The sequence below is a fragment of the Lytechinus pictus genome, chromosome 4, assembly GCF_037042905.1.
Source record: "Lytechinus pictus isolate F3 Inbred chromosome 4, Lp3.0, whole genome shotgun sequence".
NCBI classification, from domain to species: Eukaryota; Metazoa; Echinodermata; class Echinoidea; order Temnopleuroida; family Toxopneustidae; genus Lytechinus; species Lytechinus pictus.
Window position 1 is genome coordinate 27,039,675 of NC_087248.1, and position 18,042 is coordinate 27,057,716.

Here is an 18,042-nt window from a genome sequence, read left to right on the forward strand (position 1 = left end):
CCTTTGCTGTCGACCCTATGTCAAACAATTATTAGAGGAATATTTATGTCAGACTGTTGCTCTTCCTATGATGTCATGCACTCACAACGACGTGGTCAGGCTCAACCATTTCAACCACCTCTCGTCTTTCTCATCTACTTGATATCAATGGGGATTCAAAACATTTAGACTTGAATGATAAGGTTTGTTTCGGTTACATCATTTAAGGTAGTTCTCAAAATGACTGTAAGGTACTTTTTCTGATAATAGTTCTTAAAGGAATTCTTAAACACGACGCATGCACAGTGGGCCAGAATGAGTTGAAAGAGCTCCAAAATTATATTCGATGTTATATTGTTAATACTTTAGCATGTTCAATAAGGTTAGGGTAGGGCGTATACAATTGACCGAACATAATTTAAAGCCGATATGACGTCACCTATCTCGAGATACCAAATTTTGATTGGCAACTTATAACATATCTATGAAAGGACAGATTATGCGAAACAATGTGTAGTATAATTATAAACTTTGTGTTATGTGTTACTTTAAGGTTGACCAGAGTGAATGTTGGTTGGTTTATGCTTCTCACATGCCAAAAAGTGTGTATGAGATCCTGAAAATAATTGTATGGCATCAAAATGATCATAACATCTGAAAAACTAATTAAAAATCTGAGAAAAAAATATTAAGCTTACTTTATCAAGCTGTGTAGACTTGGGTAAAACGCAGAGTACATGACACCACGAACGTATCACTATATAAGGAGGGCCCGCGAGACTCTGCTGGGGTTTTTGTTTTCATTACTAAAGTCACAATATGAAACATAGCTCAATATAATTACATTATGTATCCATGAAACCGTAATAAAAGTAATGGCAGTCAAATTAATTTAACTTTTAAGTTTAGTGGAGTCTTTTCTGTCTGTTCTCGGGTCTGTTCTACTTTCTTATTAGATGAGCGCGGCGCTACGTTGAAAAAAAGTAGTTTCACGTCAAACGTCGGATAACACGTTGGATTTGAAAACACATGCGCACACATTCTAACATCATGAACATGTGATCAATTTGATTAATACGTTAACTAAATTGCCGGTTCAGTTCTGCGGATTTTCTCAGGGGTATATTAGTCATCATTAATTGCTAGCCAGTCAAGCTGGCATCAAATTCTGTGAAAAAGAAAGGTGGATGCTGAAAATTGTGTTTTCCATGAAGAACAGACAGACAAGTATGCATTCATTTTACCGCAATCGAGCACAAGGCCAATCAATGTCTTGGCCAATCTAATTTTGACTACAAAAAATTGATAGGCCTACACCAAAACATTGTCTCAATTCCAGGTATGAGTTAAAATTAACACAGGTACAATCTACATTCCTTTTAACAAAGAACTTAATTTTGCTGTCAATACTATTGACTTTCGCTGTATTTTGAATTGTTTTCTAATTTTGCCAATTATAGTCCGGGTTATAACTGAGCAAGGTGCCACTTGGAGAAGGATAAATTTTCATATAGTGCCTCTAAACCAGTTTTTTTTTACGCTGAATATGAATATATGAGGTAAACAGGCTGTATCCTGAAAATTAACCTGTGAGGACGCTTTTTTCAAAATGGCCGCCATATTTTTCGAGAATTTGAATTTTCGTACATAAATTTTGACATAAGCATTCAATTGCCATAAAATTTGTGTCATATGAAAGCCAAATAAATTTTCTACAATTTGGTACTATTTATAGGGGATAAGTAGGTCATTTGGCTGAGATTTTAAGTAAAAACTGCATTTTTTGTAATTTTTTCCCAAAAATTAATTTTTTTACAAATACATGATTTTACATAATTCTATGAAAAATTAATCAATTACCTTGAAATTCTCTTGAAAACTTTATTAATATACTATTATCATGTGGACGAAATTTCAACTATGTATCATTCTTTTTAGCAAATTTATAAGGTATCAAACTTGAATACTTCAATTTCAGAAATGTCGCTTTATGTATGCATTTCCATAGATTAATAAGTATAACATGTATAATACATGTATGTATAATACATGTATGTATAATACATGTATGTATAATGTATAGTTAAAACTTAAATGCATTTATCTCCGCTAGTTAATCACTTGCAGAGTTAAGAGTAGGCTTTTCTCTATCAGCTACATAAAACAAAATGTTGGCACATCGAAGCCTAACACTTTCAGGGGGTGGGGTGTCGAAGCCGTCCCCCCCCCCCCCCCCGTTGCTATATCATGTTGTTGTATATTGCCTATTTGTTAGAAAAATAACTGTTTTTTGGGAGTACCCATTGAGGCAAAAGGCATTTCTGTTATACAGTACATCCACTTTAATTACTTTAAAACCACTTGGAGAGGAAAAGAGTAGGCTTTGTTCTACCAGCTACATCAAAATAAATAGCACATCGAAGCCTACCCCTCTCGGGGGGGGGGGCTGTGGAAGTCACCCCTCCCCCTTTTGCTTATTGCTAATTTATTGGGAAATTCACCATTTTGGACCCAACATTGAGGCAAAAAAGCGTTTGTGCTTTATTATTTATTTTATTGATTTGAAAGAGTAGAGTTCGTTCTACCAGCTACATAAATAAGCGCAGCACATCGAACGCTAGCCCTCTCATGTGCTGTCTAAGTCACCCCACCCCCTCCTCTATATCATGTATATTGCCTATTTATTGGCAATTTCACAATTTTGGATCACCCATTGACATGATTAAGGCATAAGGGCATTTCTACTATATATCATACAGCCAATTTTATTTTCTTGCTATTGCTTGGAGAGAAAAGCATGGGCTTTGGTATATCAGCTACACATTATTAAGAAGCGCTTGCACATCGAAACCTACATGTAGCCCTCTCAGGGCCTGTCTTAGTCAACCTCTCCCCCTCTATATTATGTTTATTGCCTGTGTATTTAAAATTACACCATTTTAAATCACCCATTGAGGCAAAAGGGCATTTCTACTATATAGTACAGCCAATTTTATTTTCTTGCAATGACTTGGATAGGAAAGAGTAGGCTTTGCTCTATCAGCTATATATAAACAAGTGCTTGCAAATAAAGGCCTACCCCTCCGAGATGCAGTTGAAATCACCCCATGCCTTTTGCATTATTGCATATCTATTGAAAAAATCACAATTTCGAAGCCCCCATTTAGGCAAAAAGGCGTTTCTGATTTATAGTTCTTCCACTTTTACTGCCTTGAAACCACTTAGGGAGGAAAGAATAGGTTTCGCCTTATCAGGCACATATAAAGAAGTGCCGGCAAATAAAAACCTGCTCCCTTCAGGGGACTGTCGAAATTACTCCCCCCCCCCCATCTTGCAATTCACCATTTTGGAGCCCCCATTGAGGCAAAAAGGCATTTCTGATATATAGTTCTGCCTTTTTTTCACCCTTGAAACCACAAAGAATAAAAGGCTTTGCTTTAAACAGCTACATATAAAGACATGCTCGAAAATAAAAGCATATCCCCATGAGAGGGCTGTTGAAATCGCACCGCCCCTTTTTCATTATTGCTTATTTGAAAATTCACAATTTTGGAGCCCCCATTGAGGCCAAAAGGCGGTTCTGATATATAGTTCTGCCACTATTACCGCTTTGAAACTACTTGGACAGGAAAGAGTAGGCTTTCCTCTATCAGCTGTATATAAAGAAGTTGCTCTACTATATACCAGAAACGCCTTTTTTGCCTCAATGGGGGCTCCAAAATGGCGAGTTTTCCAATGAATTGGCAAAAATCGTAAAAAAGGTGGGGTAACATCTATAGTCCCCTGAAGTGGGTCAGGCTTCGATATGGCAGCAATTCGACATATATAGCTGAAAGAGGGGAATCTACTCTCCAAACTCTTCCTCTCCAAATGGTTTCAAGAAAATGAAATCGGGTGTTTATACAGCAGAAGTGCATATTGCCTCAATGGGGGCTCACAAATTGTGAATTTTCAAATAATTAGGCAATAATGCAAAAGGGGTGGTATGGTTTGACAGCCGCCCAGATTGGTAAGCTTCAATGTGCCAGCACTTCTTTATAGGTAGCTGATAGAGCAAAGCATATGCTGTCCTCCTTAATTGGTTTCAAGGCAGTACAAGTGACAGAACTATATATCAGAGATGCCTTTTTACCTCAATGGGGGCTAACAAATTGTGAATTTTCCAATAAATAGGCAATAATGCAAAGGGGGGGGAGGGGGTGATTTCGACAGACCCCAGAAAGGGGGTAGGCTTTTATTTGCCAGCACATCTTTATAGCTGATAAAGCAAAGCCCATTCTTTTCTCTCTCAGCGGTTTCAAGGCAATAAAAGTGGCAGAACTATATATCAGAGACGCCTTTTTGCTTCAATGGGGGCTCCAAAATGGGGAATTTTCAACAAGTAGCCAAATACCGAAAACTAGTGGGGTAACTTTTACAGCCTCCTGAATGAGATAGGCTTCGATTTGCCAACACTTCTTTATATGGAGCTAATAGAGCAAAGCCTACTCTTTCCTCTCCAAGTCATTGCAAGAAAATAGAATTTGCTGTACTATATAGTAAAAACGCCATTTTGCCTTAATGAGTGATCCAAAATTGTGAATGTCCAATAGATAGTCAAATACCGAAAATTGGTTAGGTAAATTCTACAGCCCTCGAACATTCTGAAGGGGATAGACTTCGATTTGCCAACACTTCTTTACAGCTGATAGAGCAAAGCGTACTCTTTCTTCTCCGAGTCATTGCAAGAAAATAAAATTGGCAGTACTATATAGTAGAAACGCGCTTTTGCCTCAATGGGTGATCCAAAATTGTGAAATATCCAATAAAATAGGCAATATACATGATATAGAGGAGGGGGGGGTGACTTACACAGCCCCTGAGAGGGCTAGGGTTCGACGTACCAGCGCTTATTGTGTAGCTGGTAAACTCTACTCTACCCTACTCTTTCCTCTCTAAGTGGTCTCAAATCAATAAAATGGGATGTACAACAAAGCACAATCGCTTTTTGGCCTCAATGTTGTGAATTTTCAAATAAATTGGCAATATTAAGCAAAAGCTCCCCCTCCCCGAGAGGGGTAGGCTTCGATGTGCCACTTCTTTAGATGTAGCTGGTAGAAAAAAGCCTACTCTTTCCTCGCCAAGTGGTTTCAAAGCAATCAAAGTAGCTGTACTGTATAGCAGAAATGCCTGTTTTTGCCTCCACAGGTGCTCCAAAAAACAGTTATTTTTTCTAACAAAATAATAGGCAATATACAACAACATGATATAGCAACGGGGGGGGGGGGGGGACTTCGACACCCCCACCCCCTGAAAATGTTAGGCTTCGATGTGCCAACATTTTGTTTTATGTAGCTGATAGAGAAAAGCCTACTCTTAACTCTGCAAGTGATTAACTAGCGGAGATAATTGCATTTAAGTTTTAACTATACATTATACATACATGTATTATACATACATGTATTATACATGTTATACGTATTAATCTATGGAAATGCATACATAAAGCGACATTTCTGAAATTGAAGTATTCAAGTTTGATACCTTATAAATTTGCTTAAAAAATGATACAGAGTCGAAATTTCATCAACATGATAATAGTATATCAATAAAGTTTTCAAGAACATTTCAAGGTAATTGATTAATTTTTCATAGAATTATGTAAAATCATGTATTTGTAAAATTTTTAATTTTTGGGATAAAATTACAAAAAATGCAGTTTTCTACTTAAAATCTCAGCCAAATGACCTACTTATCCCCTATTAGTAGTACCAAATTGTAGAAAATTTATTTGGCTTTCATATGACACTAATTGTATGGCAATTAGATGATTATGTCAAATTCTATGTACGAAAATTCAAATTCTCGGAAAATATGGCGGCCATTTTGAAAAAAGCGCCCTCACAGGTTAATTTTCAGGATACAGCCTGTTTACCTCATATATTCATATTCAGCATAAAAAACTGGTCTAGAGGCACTACATGAACATTTCTCCTTCTCCAAGTGGCACCTTGCTCAGTTATAACCCGGACTATTTATACTGCATTTAAGAGTGAATAAAAAGTATAGGGAATTCCCACGTCGCGTTTGATTGCATACGATCATTGTCCCACGCAAGGTGCATTAAATGCTTTCATTCGATTTTATATTCTTTCATTCATGTTATTCATTCATTTATTCCATTAACCATTAGAAATACATACAAAGCAACAACATGATTCAGAGATAGATACAGCAGGAAAAACGTACAAAACAATAGCCAAAAGTGTCTGCTTAAGAGCTGCAACCTGGCTACAGTTCAAATAAATAACAGTACAATAATTTTTAACATAACATATATACAGATAAATATGTAAATATAGATGCAGTTCGAAACGATATTGACAATAAGAGATGACATGTTTTTTTAGAAATTCTGAATTGTAAATATTTTCTTTGAAATGAAAGCTTGAAAACAATGGCAAAACAGAAATAAGTGTATATACCCGTCACTGTGGACACCATCTTTGAGAGCCTGGGATATTCGAGCATTTTATGTTTTCCCCACAAATAGTTGCGAATTGCAAACATCCGTTCTAGAATTGAAAATTTCGCAATGAGTTTGAACTGAGTTTTATTCCCAAGAAATTTTTGTTAAATGCTTTGTACACCCGACTTTTTTATTCCATTTTACACAAAGTCTCTACCTTGTCCAGGGAAGGGGGCGAAGTAGCCGTCTCAACGCTTGAGTCCCCCTTGAAAACGTAAACATAAAATCGGTACATAATACATGCGTATATAATAAAAATAACAAAGAGGAAGAAATTAATATTAAAAAGAACATTTTGAATTATACACCAGCTCAGTGTAAAAAGAGGTATCCGGTAATGAATGATATGCTAGACATGAGAGAAAAAAAGAAGGGTATAAGGGGAAAGGAACGACAAGACATAGAAGATGAGAAAAACAAGAGACATGACAAGACACGTAAAACAGGATAAAGAGATAAGGTTAGGGACGGAAAGTGAAATAGGAGTCACAGACCTGTATGATCGGGTGAAATGTATGGAACGCGGAAAGGCTAAAATTTGATCACTGTCACTTTTGATTTGATGGACCTCCGTACCAGCCATCATCAAATCAAGTGCAGCCATCAGTAAATCAAAAGTGGCCATCATCATATCAATTTTCAGCATCATATCCCTCTGTACCAGCCATCATCAAATCAGTTTCTAACATCAAATCAATGTTGTCCTTTCGGCGTTCCTGATGTGCGCGCCAAAAGGACACCTGTAAGTTGATGGCAGCCACTTTTTATTTGATGACGGTTACTTTTGACTTGATGACGGCCACTTTTTACTTGCTCTTTATTTGATGACGGTTACTTTTGACTTCATGACGGCCACTTTTGACTTGATGGCGGCTGCTTTTGATTCGATGATGGCTGCTTTTGATTTGATGATGGCTGCTTTTGATTCGATAGTGGCCACTTTTGATTTGATGATGGCTGCTTCTGATTTGATGATGGTTGCTTTTGATTCGATAGTGGCCACTTTTGAACTGATGATGGCCACTTTAGATTTGATGATGGTCACTTTCAATTTATTTATCGCTTTTCATTTGATGGTCACTTTTTGTTTGATGGTCACTTTTTATTTGATCACTTAATTTGATGGTCACTTTTTATTTGATGGTCACTTTTTATTTGATGGTCACTTTTCATTTGATGGTCACTTTTCATTTGATGGTCGCTTTTAATTTGATGGGCACCTTTTATTTGATGATCACTTATTTGATGGTCACTTTTAATTTGATGGTCACTTTTAATTTGATGGTCACTTTTAATTTGATCATCAATTCTTATTTGATGGTCACTTTTAATTTGATGGTCGCTTTTTATTTAATGGTCACTTTTTATTTGATGGTCACTTTAAATTTGATGGTCACTTTTTATTTGATGGTCATTTTTAATTTGATGCTCAGTTTTTATTTGATGGTCACTTTTAATTTGATGGTCGCTTTTTTGTTGCTCACTTTTTATTTGATGGTCACTTTTAATTTGATGGTCACTTTTTATTTGATCATCACTTTTTATCTGATCATCACTTCTTTGACGGTCACTTTTTATTTGATGGTCACTTTTTATTTGATGCTCACTTTTCATTTTATGCTCATTTTTCATTTGATGCTCACTTTTAATTTGATGATCGATTTTTATTTGATGGTCACTTTTTATTTGATGGTCAATTTTTACTTGATGGTCGCTTTTTATTTGATGGTCACTTTTTATTTGATGCTCATTTTTTATTTGATGGTTACTTTTTATTTGATGCTCACTTTTTATTTGATGGACACTTTTTATTTGATCGTCACTTCTTCTTTGATGGTCACTGTACATTTGATCATCGCTTTTCATTTGATCATCACAATTTCAGTTGATGGTTTCGGCATTCCATACATGGTCGATTTATATTTGATGGTCACTTTTCATTTGATCGTCGCTTTTTATTTGATCGTCACTTTTCATTTGGTCGTCGCTTTTCAGAGTACGTGCGCATAAACGTGTCGCAGTGAGCACTGAGCAGATCCATGGATAAAATAGCGCAGCTTGGTATCAGTTGAACGCGCGCGTGCTGCTCGATGTGCTACCATATGTATATGCTGTGTACACTTCGAACCATAGACAAATAAATACGTATAGACTGAAAGGTAGCACCCGCGGAAAAGCCTCATTTAAATAACATTTGCATATAACGTACAGATACTCCATAGAAGCTCCATGGTGATAAGCGTATTTTTTACCACTTTCGGCCACACCCCCTGGGAGACATTTGAACCGAATCCTAAGCCCCATTTGCATATTGCTAATGAATCATTTATTTTTTCTTTGCGTACTCGCAAGATACTGTGATTTGATTGGACCTTACCTTATGAATAATGTATTTTTCTATTGAAATTCGTACGTCATAATTTGACCCCATCGTCACTTCCGCTTAATTAAAGGCTGAAAGATGACGTCACCCGCACAGAAGAAGATTATATCCTTGAAAGATTTTCGGTGAGTACTGTCAGATTAACGCTGAATTTTAATTCATTTACAAAAATAAATCAAAAGATCTAATGTTATATGGATCTTGAGAAGTCTGGGTACAACATGAATTAATTTGTGTTTATAAAAAGTGAATAATTAGGAAGCAAACGACTTGCGAAAACTCAAAACTATTTCCATCGTCGTGAGCTAAAAATGTAGGCTAGATTACATGTAAATCTCCATCTGCTACCATTTGAGACCTCGTATTAATTATCACGCCAGACTTTTGGGCGAGAGTTAATTTCTCTTAAATTTCGACGCCTACCGAGATCTCGGCAGGCATAAGCGCATGGAAAGAACTAACCCACGGGGCTCCGGCCCGCGGGCCGAACAACAACAACAACCCCTGGGTTAGGAAAGAACTAGATATAGTCCCTTTAACGTTTAGGCTAGACGTTGTCTGGGATCTATCGCGCATCCATATTGACTCTATAGAAAGACATTCACTCCATTAACCCGTTCCCTTCTTTGAATTCACATATCAATAGGACCGGAGCCTAGTCCTGGCTTGATTTTTTAATTTTATAAAGATGTTTCATTTCCCAAAGGCAAAGTCCAAACTTATTTATAGTTCTTTTCATGTTTTTTTTTAATTTTTCTAAACTTGAAAGTTAATAATAGGCCTACAGTAGTAGGGCCTACAGGTCTTGGCTAAAGCTAAAAGAAAACTTTTCTACCTCTTATCCTATCTATTCTCTAGCTTAGGTTTATAGACCTAGACTAAACTTACTTAGGCCTACAAGGCTACAACAAAGCGACCTCCTGTATAATCTATATAGGCCTAGCCCTAGGGCTAGGCCTAGTATTATTTCAGTCACTAAGTCAGGGTCTAAGTTAAGGATTTATTTATTGGAGGTTAGCTTTTGTTTGGCCTAACGTGTAGATTTTTCATCGGGGCATTTGTCGTCAGAGCAAATGTCATGAAACCATTAAAAAAAACCCTGGGTCAAGACAGCTTTAGTTTAGATCTAACACTTGTATGATTCAATAACATTGACATTTCGCAGAATGGTAGGTTTAACAAAAATGAAATTTAAATCTACTTTTGATGTAGATCTAGATCTACTTACATTTAGTTCCAGATCTATGTACGCCAGAGTCTGTGATTAGATCTAGATATATACGCTATAGTCCAAGTGTTATGTGTTTTAATTTTTTTTTACAATAGCTTGTATTGCTGACATTTCTGTCTGTGTGTATTGTTCTATTCAACAGACATAGAACATGATGCTGCTTCACATCCTCTTTTAGAGACTCGAGGATTACAAGACCGAATTAAGCTGCAGGACCCTCCTGATTCATAAAGGTAAAAAAAAAACAATAATCATCCTATCTATCAAACTGAATGACTTCATGTATTTACAGACCAAATGACTTTATCCAAAAATGAGTCCAGATGTCAATGATTTCATTGTCCTAAAAGCGTTATATTAAAATCCATTTCAAATTTCAATACCCATGTTCAATAATTTACAAGATAATAACTCTTTTTAGTGTCAATACACAAATCAATTTCTTTGAAAATTTGCTAACTCATAGATTTTGGCATCATTGGCATCTGGAGTCATTAATTTTAGCCATGCCTTATTTCGGTGCAAATCAAAATCTACATCTCTGCAAAAAATACATACTGACTATCTAAATATGAATATGGTATCAAATTATTTGGGAGAATATACTGATTCTAGTGTTATATAATTATTATGTGTTCATGACATATTTTTACATTAAATTGGGGTTTTGTGAGGTGTCCTTTTTTTTTTTGGGGGGGGGCTCACATGGTAGACCAAGATATAAGTTGTATTGACTAAATAAAAAAATAAAATCAGCTCAGAGACTAGGCTGGAGTCGTATTGACAGGCTCCATTTTAATTTTCACCTGTCATGTTTTCAGGGGACAATTAATATCACCTACCGGTAGATCTAGCTTGTCAAAATTAAATAAGAAAATCAGAATATACTAGGCTAAGCAAGTGGAAAATCATATGTAATCAACTTATTTGCTTCCTACCCACTCATGAATTCTTCAATCCACACCAGATTTTGTAAAGGTGACTCATTCGGCTTGTGGTTTCATTAAACTTTTATACATATTTTTTAATTTTTTTAATTTTTTTATGATGGCTTGATTGAATTGCTAACATTTCTGTCGTTTTTTTTTTTTTCAACAGATATGGAACATGACTCTGCTTCACATCCTCTGTTTTAGAGACTCAAGAAATACAAGACCAAATTAAGGGTTTGCTTTTTAATTCCAATAATAATTTTCTGGAGGAAGAATTAGGGAATAATGCATTGAAAATATGCCAAACATCCTATATCAAACTGAATTACTGCATGTATTTACAATAGAGTGTTGTAACCGCCCCCCCCCCCCCACACTACTGACCAAACAAAACCCATAAACAATTTAAGAGGGATACGGTTATTTTAGGGGTAATTATACTTGCTGATTGTAGCAGTAGTTTTTACAATTATGGATGTAGATAATGATAATGTTTATAATAATAATACTTAGAATAATAAATTTATTACAATGACATAACAGGGATGATAAATAAAAATTCAGCAATACAATATGTACATGAAATTGTGTAACAATTTTGGCAATGAAGAATGTTTAACAAAAATAATGATCAATGAATTCGGGGGGGGGGGGGGCATGTGACATTGCATCTGTGTTTGTGAGGACAGTAGTCTCTTTCACACCATTTCATCTTAAGCAGATGGGAACGAGTTCTGATCAAAATTTGATCTTTAAACTCAAGAGGAAAATAATTGTTACCTGATTTATGTATTTGGAATAAAATGAATTGAAATAATAATTTTGTCATTGTCACTGAATTAACAAGTCTTCTATAATTCTTTTTAGCTGAGAGTTTAGGTGAATCAAGTTATTTCAGGAGACACTGGAAGTACTAGTAGAATTAATGGACGAGCAATAGTGAACAAGCAGCATAAATTTAAGAGTAATGAGACCTACATTTTGCAGCCATGGATCAAGGTTGGAGGGGTGGTAGTTGCAGGTTTTCTCTGTAAAAATCACCCCCATTAAAAAACATAACAAATAATATATAAAGATATTTTAAAAAAATGAATAAATTTGAAAATAAAATAGAAAACAATCCTTTTGAGAACCAGGACCTTTAAGGTGGAGGGCAAAAGACCCCCCCCCCCCTTAAAGAATGTTTGATCCATGGCTGTTATGTAGATGTGATAGAGAATTTCTAAATATATATATTTTTTTTAATGAGAAAGATACATGGGTGATTTCATGTTTGCTGTTGAACTTTTGGTGTGGCGTCTTACAAGTTTTACATCATCATTACAGCACCAAAATTACAATCAAATTGATTCATAGATTCATCTCACTTGATGTTGAGCTATTAATGTGATTTGGATTATTTTTGTAAACTCACATTAGGTTTTGGAGGAAGGAAGAACTAAATTGTGCTACGAACACCAACGCCAAAGTTGGAATCACCCAGTGTATTTTCTTTTTTTAATGAATTGCGAGAAGAGCTGAGAGGTGGAAAATATAAGAGAAAGAGTTGTGTGTGTGGTTTAATAATGAGAGTGCGATATGGCAAAGAGAGAGCTGAAGAGAGATTAAAAGAATAGATAATATATTATAATAATAATGTGAAGGGGCATAGGGTGCACAAGAGAGTGGACAGAGCCAATTGACAATTTACCCACAAGGAGAAACCATAAAGGGCAATTTTATTCTTTATTTATTTTGAGAGGAGGCGGGGATAAATGAGGGAGAAACAATTTATAAAGAGTGGGGAAGAGGAATAAGATGAATAGAGATGACTTAAAGACAAAAATTAGGCCAATCAGAGTGTGTGTGTGTGTGGGGGGGGGGGGCAAAGCCGATCAGTGCGCCCCCCCCCCCAATTTGACAGGCTCAATTAAAAATTGTAATGTAAAGTGTGTCCCCCTTCTGAAAGTGAAGACCCCCCTTTTTTTTGCTTTTCAAATTTTTCCTTGAGAAAATGTGCCCCCCTTTGGAAAAATCCTAGATCCGCCCTGCCTGAAACTGATGAAGTTTGGTAATGACATGTCACTTATCTGTGCTGTTAAAAAGAGTGAACACAAAGAAATTAGATTACCCCCCCCCTGCAAAAAAAAAATTAAATGATCATTATCAATAATTGGAAAAGCTTAGCGTAAAAAACACACTATTAATTAATTACAGAAAATAAATAGGTTCTAATTAAATCCAATCCTATTTTCTAAAGAAATTTTGGATTCAGAATTTGTTTTTACTATATCATTACTAACGATTACACTGCGATGTGAAACATGCCTCTAGTGATTCTGATCTGGAGAACAGCAGAGAAAGGTCGTATTTTTTTTTAGATGAAAGAACCAAATTACAAAACCAGTAAGTGAAACGTTCAAACTGAAATACATTGTTATTATTTATATTGGCGTATTGTTATTGTGATATAAACTAGTTCGTAAATATCTTCCCCTTTCATTTACACCGATGTTAAAAAGAAGATAAAAACAGGCTGATTCACCCCCCCCCCCTCCCCCATCTCCAGGTTAAACAAGATTAAGAAAAGTGTCAGGCTGCGGTGCTAGTGTACGTTGCATGTAAACTGCATTCTATGCACGGATTGAAAAACGATGCATGCATGATGACTCATTGTAGTGAAGAACGCTGATTGGTCAATAGTAGTAAGAAGTAGATTAATCACGTGATGAATATATTAAATTTCATGAATAATTAACGCAAAGTTGACCTCGCTCAATGCGCATGCGTGACGCTGATCTCCACTTTCTGCTTTGTCATATAAAGAGTCTATTGGGATGTGTGGAGCAGCGAACTGATGAATTATTCATGCATATGCAAATGGGGCTTAGGATTTGCCCAAATGTCTCCGACAAAATGGCGGAGCTTCGGGGGCCTGGTACATGAGGATTTGCTCAGTGCATGCTCACTGCGACACGTTTATGCGCACGTACTGTAAAAAGTGATGATCAAATGAAAAGCGACGACCAAATGAAAAGTGCCGATCAAATAAAAGCGACGATCAAATGAAAAGCGACCATCAAATATAAAGCGACCATGTATGGAATGCCGAAACCATCAACTTAAATTGTGATGATCAAATGAAAAGCGACGATCAAATGAAAAATGAGCATAAAATGAAAAGTGAGCATCAAATAAAAAGTAACCATCAAATAAAAAGTGATCATCAAATTTAAAGTAGCCATCAAATAAAAAATAACCATCAAATAAAAAGCGACCATCAAATTAAAAGTGAGCATCAAATAAAAAGTTAGCATCAAATAAAAAGTGACCATCAAATAAAAAGTGACCGTCAAAGAAGTGATGATCAAATAAAAAGTGATCATCTAATAAAAAGTGATCATCAAATAAAAAATGAGCATCAAATATAAAGTAACCATCAAATAAAAAGTGACCATCAAATAAAAAGTGACCAACAAATAAAAAGTGACCATCAAATAAAAAGTGACCAACAAAAAAGTGACCATCAAATTAAAAGTGACCATCAAATAAAAAGTGACCATCAAATAAAAAGCGACCATCAAATAAAAAGTGACCAACAAATAAAAAGTGACCATCAAATAAAAAGTGACCAACAAAAAAGTGACCATCAAATTAAAAGTGACCATCAAATAAAAAGTGACCATCAAATAAAAAGCGACCATCAAATAAAAAGTGATGATCAAATAAAAAGTGACCATCAAATTAAAAGTGACCATCAAATAAAAAGTGAGCAACAAAAAAGCGACCATCAAATTAAAAGTGACCATCAAATAAAAACTGAGCATCAAATTAAAAATGACCATCAAATAAAAAGTGACCATCAAATTTAAAGTGACCATCAAATAAAAAGTGACCATTAAATAAAAAGCGACCATCAAATTAAAAGTGACCATCAAATAAGAATTGATGATCAAATTAAAAGTGACCATCAAATTAAAAGTGACCATCAAATTAAAAGTGACCATCAAATAAGTGATCATCAAATAAAAGGTGCCCATCAAATTAAAAGCGACCATCAAATGAAAAGTGACCATCAAATGAAAAGTGACCATCAAATAAAAAGTGACCATCAAATAAAAAGTGACCATCAAATGAAAAGCGATAAATAAATTGAAAGTGACCATCATCAAATCTAAAGTGGCCATCATCAGTTCAAAAGTGGCCACTATCGAATCAAAAGCAACCATCATCAAATCAGAAGCAGCCATCATCAAATCAAAAGTGGCCACTATCGAATCAAAAGCAGCCATCATCAAATCAAAAGCAGCCATCATCGAATCAAAAGCAGCCGCCATCAAGTCAAAAGTGGCCGTCATGAAGTCAAAAGTAACCGTCATCAAATAAAGAGCAAGTAAAAAGTGGCCGTCATCAAGTCAAAAGTAACCGTCATCAAATAAAAAGTGGCTGCCATCAACTTACAGGTGTCCTTTTGGCGCGCACATCAGGAACGCCGAAAGGACAACATTGATTTGATGTTAGAAACTGATTTGATGATGGCTGGTACAGAGGGATATGATGCTGAAAATTGATATGATGATGGCCACTTTTGATTTACTGATGGCTGCACTTGATTTGATGATGGCTGGTACGGAGGTCCATCAAATCAAAAGTGACAGTGATCAAATTTTAGCCTTTCCGCGTTCCATAGAAATGAGGCCTTTTTAGTGATTTAGTTCTTTAAATTTCACATTTACATCTTCCAGTTTTTAAGAAGAGAATGAAAGAAGGAAGATCGTGTGAATGATATGAAAGATCAGAGCAAGGCTTGTCATAAGTACCGCGACTACTACTACTACTACTACTACTACTACTACTACTACTACTACTACTACTACTACCGCGACTACTACCACTACTATTACTACTACTACTACTACTACTACTACTACTACTACTACTACTACTACTACTACTACTACCGTGACTACTACCACTGCTGCTACTACTACTACTACTACTACTACTACTACTACTGCGACTACTACCACTGCTACTACTACTACTACTACTACTACTAATATTACTATCACCGCGACTACTACCACTGATATTATTACTACTGCTGCTAATGCTGCTGCTGTTGCTACTACCACTTCTACTACTACTACTACTACTACCACCACCACCACCACCACCACCACCACCACTACTACTGGTGCTACTACTACTGCTTCTGATGTCGATGCTGCAACTACCACTACTACTGCTGCTGCTGCTGCTACATACTACTACTGCTGCTGCTGCTGCTGCTACTACTACTACCACTACTACAACACTACTACTTCTACTACTAGTTCCTTTTCTTCTACTACTACTACCTTGCACCACTTTTGCTGCTGCTAATACCATACTACTGCTACTGATGTTGCTGCTGATACTACCGCTACTACAACTACTATACTACTACCACAGAAACCACCACCACTGCTACTACTGCTGCTGCTAACATACTTCTACTGCTGTTGCCGCCGCTATACTACCAGTATGCCGGTACTGCTACATGTACCATACTACTACTACTACTACTACTTCTGATATTAGCACTACCACTACCATGACCGCGTCTCTATAATCATGCCTATATATATTATACTCAAGCTTCTATTGTTACGTACTAATCCTCCTAGTACTACTATTACTACTTCCACTACGATTTCTATTCTACTTTTGATATTACTCCTACTAAACGTTTGACTAAGTCGTAATTATCGCTCTTAATTCGTATCGTTGACAGTAGTTAACACCCCTACTACAATCGTCAACTACTATATACCTAACACCACAATTATATTTATACTCTGGATATCATGAAAACCTTAATCGGCCTGCTGTACATATTAAGTAAGATACAACAAATTAAGTATACTCACTCTTTTGCCCACCTAAATAAAGTTCCCGCAAGGGGCTCGAATGAACATTTCTACTGCCCAGGGTTGGGGAAGTTGGAAAGCTTTACTATTTCCAGGCACGGGAGATGTTGTAATAATTATGGTAAGGCATATTCACTACATCTTATTTCATACATTATTTAAGAAGCAGGTATTTGTGCATGTTTATGCTTAAGACTAATCGTTATCATTATTCCCAACATAGGTCCAGAACAAACCTCTAAATTCAATTTAAAGAATTATAAATACAAGTTGTCTTTTGAAATTAATGATAAATCCTGGGTTAAGACTATTATTGGAATTCCCCAATTCCCACATCTCCTTATCGACCCCCGCTGTGGTTTTATTGTTGTACGGTGATATGTGCGCTGTTCAAAAGGCAAAGTGCATCCAGATATTAAAAAAAAGGATAATGAACATTCAAATTGTAGAAATGTAGATCATGCGAAGTCATGATCTGCGCTATTATGTAGAAGTCTAGGAATAAACTTGATATTCAGTCATGTTTTTGTAAAGGAACAGCGTCAGTGTAGTTGGAAGACAAAATGGTGTTCAAAAACGTCTTTCAAGTGATCTGTAATACCACACAAAGGGATATGTATACATATACATCCATTGGTGTGGTTATTATTCGGGTATAGAACTGTATATCTTTTGGTCACGGTGATAACAGTAAAAAAAATAGATCATGTATATGTTCGATGGCTCGAGCTATATAAATGGTCTGAATATCATGAATATGCACAACATGCCTAACTCCCATCACCCTTGACTTTGGAATATTCAGAGGGTCTCTTTCTGAAACTGCGATCGTCTTATGTGAAGACAAACTCATTGATCAAAGTTTGGCTCTGTCTGTCTGTGACTGCAGACGACACTTTACACACTGCCACTATGGTACGGAACATTTGGTAAAAAGATGGCATGGGTTATATTTCAAAGATTTGAAGAAAACAAATACTAACATATTTGAAAAACAAAGAAATACATACGAAATACAACAAATTATAATACTGATTTTTGGTGACATGTGATCAGAATACTAATGAAAGAGTTTGCGAAATAAACTTAAATACCAATTTGGGGCACAGTACTTACTT

General features: G+C 35.9%; 1 long non-coding RNA gene across 1 annotated transcript; it reads left to right on the forward strand.

Annotated features, from left to right (window-relative positions):
• The first annotated feature begins 8,256 nt into the window (after window positions 1-8,256).
• On the forward strand, window positions 8,257-11,308 carry LOC135153996 (uncharacterized). The gene is made up of 3 exons (XR_010293457.1): window positions 8,257-8,995; window positions 10,244-10,334; window positions 11,200-11,308. It is a non-coding gene; the product is annotated as an uncharacterized LOC135153996 (long non-coding RNA).
• The last annotated feature ends 6,734 nt before the right edge of the window (window positions 11,309-18,042 follow it).